Source organism: Gymnoscopelus braueri (genome assembly GCF_963280865.1).
Source record: "Gymnoscopelus braueri genome assembly, chromosome: 22".
Lineage (NCBI taxonomy): Eukaryota > Metazoa > Chordata > Actinopteri > Myctophiformes > Myctophidae > Gymnoscopelus > Gymnoscopelus braueri.
The window spans coordinates 28,668,769-28,673,771 of record NC_137624.1 but is presented as its reverse complement, the minus strand read 5'-3'; the positions used below and the strand labels follow the sequence as shown (position 1 = coordinate 28,673,771).

The 5,003-nt window shown below is 41.0% G+C and overlaps 1 protein-coding gene across 1 annotated transcript in view; it reads left to right on the top strand.

The window, feature by feature from the left end:
* The window catches only part of LOC308078585 (sorting nexin-18-like), a 244,622-nt gene extending 242,125 nt beyond the window's left edge, over positions 1–2,497 (top strand). The window contains exon 8 of the transcript XR_013932552.1: positions 2,479–2,497. The gene's annotated coding sequence lies outside the window, so the exon portion shown is untranslated. The remainder of the gene's footprint in view (positions 1–2,478) is intronic.
* Positions 2,498–5,003: the final 2,506 nt, after the last annotated feature.

Sequence of the window (5,003 nt, the reverse complement as noted above, 5' to 3'; positions counted from 1 at the left end):
GCGTGCGTGTGTGTGTGTGTGTGTGTGCGTGTGTGTATGTGTGTTTAATTGCACATCCCTATTCTGGGGGGAACATTCGACATTCGTCAAAACGTGCCACTATGCGACACGTCTTGAGCTTGTAGATCTGCTGTTTTTTGATACTTTTGTGTGACACCTGACTGTAGTATGATCAAGTACGGCATAAATCTATGAAAAAAGTTTATATATAGCGTTATGTGGTTTCTGCCTGACGAGCAGCATACATATGGATACCAAATCATACTGTATACTGTCTCAGTCTCTCATTCAACTCACTGAATGTTTTTAAGATGTCAATTCATTTTCCTGCATTTAGTGTATTTTTCCAAAGCAATAATAATGTGGGTCCTGACATCAGTAAATGCTCTCTCTCTACAGGAAGACAATAGAAGCAACTCCCCACTTCCTCAATAAAACATTTCCTTCACCGACAACTTTGGCTTACAGGGAAAAAGATTAAAGACCTATTCTATTCTATTCAATAGCCCACTGGTTCTCAAAGTGGGGTCCGAGAACCCCCCCCCGGGGGTCCTTGATACGGTTCCAGTGGGTCCCCAGAAACAATTAGGAACCGTTTAACGAATTCAATCCGGGAACGCATCTACAAATGTCTTCTGAATGCTAACTGGTTTCTGAAAAAACGTATGTTGCTATATCAGTGGTGCTCAAACTTTTTCATGTCAAGGATCCCCAACATTATATGTATTTGGCCGCGGACCCCCATCTCAAAATGTTTTGTTCCAGGGGCCCCCCCAGAAGCAAAGATTTCATATGTTCGCTTTAAAAATATATATATATTCAAAGATTTGCACAACTTTTCATGATTTAAAAATAAATAGCAGATCTACAAGCTCATAGCTAGTATTGCCATTTATCTATACTTTTACATTTACACCATTGCATCACAGAGGCAAATATCGTACTTTCACTCCACTACAATTATTTGAAAACTTTAGTCACTAGTTATTTTGTAAAACATACATTAACCACTTCAGCCCTATTTAAACTTTGGCTATTTGAAAATAGCCGATCTACAAGCTCACAATGCGTCGCATCGCGACGCATTGTGAGCTTGTAGATCTGCAATTTTCAAAAGATTGTTATACATTTTATACATTCTTTCTGCATAATGAGTACTTTTACTTTTGATACGTTGAGTGCATTTTGATACCAATACTTTTGTACTTTTACCGAAGTGAATGTTGAATTCCAGACTTTTAACTTGTAACAGAGTATATCTACATAACATTGCAGTATTGATACTTTTATCCAAGTAAAGAATTTGAGTACTTTCTCTACCACTGGCGATACGCATACTGTACGGTGTGGAACCACGTTTAAACCACCAGGCTCAAGTGCATATAGGCCCTCATTCAGCAGCTTGACTGTAAGACTGTAACCTGATACATGTAAACATGTGAATGAACACACACACACACACACACACACACACACACACACACACACACACACACACACACACACACATTCTCACAGAAACTCTCTCAAAGTGGGGCCTATGTCTGCCCTCCGCCTTCTAAAAAGCCTCCCCCCTTTTCCTGTCTGTCTTCCTGCCCAGACTGCAGGTGTTCATGACGCAATAAAACAAGTAGTGACTCTTCACCCACCTCCTCTCCTCTCCTCTCCTCTCCTCTCCTCTCCTCTCCTCTCCTCTCTTCTCTTCTCTTCTCTTCTCTTCTCTTCTCTTCTCTTCTCTTCTCTTCTCTTCTCTTCTCTTCTCTTCTCTTCTCTTCTCTTCTCTTCTCTTCTCTTCTCAATATGTGTGTGTGTGTGTGTGTGTGTGGTGTGTGTGTGTGTGTGTGTGTGTGTGTGTGTGTGTGTGTGTGTGTGTGTGTGTGTGTGTGTGTGTGTGTGTGTGTGTGTGGACCACAGTTGTCCTGATAGTAATAATGTGAAATGTTGAGCAACTGGCCTCTGTTCTCTGTTAAGCTAATGACTGGACTTATAGACGCTGACAGGCACACGCACGCACGCACGCACGCACGCACGCACGCACGCACGCACGCACGCACGCACGCACGCACGCACGCACGCACGCACGCACGCACGCACCATCCTCACATACACACAAGTACAGATGCACACACATACAGGGGTTGACACTAAGGTCTCAGAGGCACTTGCCCGTCGGGCAAGTACAGGTCATTTTCTACTTGCCCACAGGTCTTGCCCACTTGCCCGAAAAGTAAATCGTCCTTTATAAAATGATAGGTTAAATTTGAATAACCGTTCAATTAAACACTTATTTTTTTACTTTCTACTTGCGAATTATGGGGATGCACGATAAAAAAGAAATCATACCTCAATATGTATGCCAAATATCTAAATAGCTATGAATATGACTATGGGTTGAAGGTAGGGTAAGTGGTATTTTTTGGTTAAAACAAAAAGGGTTTTGTTATGGGTTAGTAACTGATAGTACTCATTGCTATAGAGTGTTTGTTCAGTAACAGGGGTCTCTCTGTCTCTCCAGCTCTTTGATAGACAGAAAATAAATGTCTAGTTAGGTGACACCATTTCAGCCAATCAGGAGAGAGTACCCATTTATCAGCTTCATTTTTATAATGTTCCAGTTCCAATTTTACATGCTCATTTCTTTGTGTCATCACCTCCAATTTCACTTGTTTAATCTGTATCCTGTCTGAGTTCTCTGTCCTGATTCGATAAAATTGGTATCCTGACCCGAAAAGGCATTTTCTGTTTAATAAAGAGCTGGAGAGACAAAATGTGCACCTGCCTGTGGGGCAACCAGATAGCAAACTTCACCTGCCCTACCATTTTATTTACCTGCCCCCGGGCAGGTGGGCAGGTGTTAGTGTCAACCCCTGCACATACAGTTACACACTAAAGTGAAGGTTTCCTTTCTCTAAACCACATAATACATGTCTGGACACGCAGCAGCAGTCCCTGTGAACATGTGAGAGAGAGAGAGAGAGAGAGAGAGAGAGAGGTTATACGCTGTAGTTTGAGCTTTGCACGCGTGCAAGTGTGTGTGTGTGTGTGTGTGTGTGCGTGTGCGTGTGTGTGTTTTAATGCACATCTGTGTTTTATTAACTATTCTCAGTGTGGTGTCATGTGACAATCCCTTTCAAAGTGGATGTAGCCAGTAGGAAAACAGCTATTTTTTAAAAGGTGATAGTGATATATATATTTTTTTTAAATAAATGTTAAATAGCTCTATGTTCCAATAGGAATCATTGAGAGGTTGTTCAGTAACAGGTGTCTCCCACTCTCTCCAGCTCTTTGGTAAACCCCAAATATATTTTCAGGTCGGGACGCACTATCCAACCAGACATCGTGTTGAGACGCGTTGTGAGTTTGTTGTAGATCAGCTATTTTTCAGCGAAGCGATTTTGTGTAGAGGGAAAAAACAAGTACTACAGACCTATACAGAGCCTTGTGAGACCCCGGTCAGTGAAGAATGTAGGGTTTAACCCATTCAATCCGGGAACGCATCTACAAATGTCTTCTAAAATGTCTGCTATAATATCAGTGGTTCTCAAACTTTCTCATGTCAAGAACCCCCAAAATTATATGTATTTGGTCGTGGACCCCCAGCTCAAAATATGCCCCCTGGAGCATAGATTTGGGTTACAAATGTTCGCTTTAAAAAATATTTATTTTTATAATATATTCAAAGATTTGCAAAAATGTTCATGATTTTTCAAAAATAGCAGATCCAGTGCTGCATGCGCTATGAGCTTTTATATATGCTATTTTGGAATAGCCAAAGTATAAAATAATGGCTGTAGCTAAAATTCGAACATAGCATATATACAGCTTTCTGCTTAGCAGAAATTTTTATTAAATCATATATTTTAAAATATTTTCAAATGTACATTTTTGTTTCCTGGCTTTCGGGAGGTGTAGTTCCAGACTCTATATAGCATTCAGAGATTGTGGAATAGTTGCCTGGCTACGCAACACTATGAAATAGAAAAGAGAAATGAGAACAAGAGAGGAAATGATGGATGGAGAGAGAGAGAGAGAGAGAGAGAGAGAGAGAGAGAGAGAGAGAGAGAGAGAGAGAGAGAGAGAGAGAGAGAGAGAGAGAGAGAGAGAGAGAGAGAGAGAGAGAGACGGGGGTGATACATAGATTAGAGTTCTTGGAATCGGAATGTTACAGTTCAATCCCCAGCTCCTCATAAATGCATTCATTTACCAGATAGATAGATAGATAGATAGTGTGCAGTTGTGGCTAAATAATGTAGATTTTTGATGCCTCAGTTCCATTAAATTCCACAATACAAATGAAAGCAGCATTATGTTTAAATATTTAGAGGTTATAGATAGATGAACGCCTGTAATGGAGGTATAGACAGTCATTAGGGGCTGTAATTAGACATGGGGTGCAAACTACACCCAACGCAGGGAAGACAGGGAGAGAGAGGAGAGAGAGAGATGGGTTTCATTCTCTTCTCACACCTGCATTAGATACAGTATCAGAAGAGATACACAAGAGGCTATGTAGAATAGAAATGGTATTATTTTGTGTGTGTGTGTGTGTGTGTGTGTGTGTGTGTGTGTGTGTGTGTGTGTGTGTGTGTGTGTGTGTGTGTGTGTGTGTGTGTGTGTGTGTGTGTGTGTGTGTGTGTGTGCGTGCGTGCCTGTGAAGCCAAAATAATTTAGCAGATCGTGTCTCACATCTGAGAAGGCAGGTACGTAGCATGGCAGTGTTCAGTGAAGCTATAATGGCCAGTCAAGAGAAACTCATAAGTGTCTCCCTTGACATCCAATCAAATCATTTGGAAACCAAAAGACGTGTCCCTTATTAAGCTGATAAAAGGGACACCCTTTGTACCTCGGTTTTTGGGAATCAATCGATGACACACATCAAACAGTTCATATACATATTCTATAATACAGGTTGTTAACCATATAGACTTAGTAAACTGGAGTTTAGAGTTGTCTCTGACTTGGACTGCTTTTTTCTGTCTACTCCAAGTGTGTTTGTGTGTGTG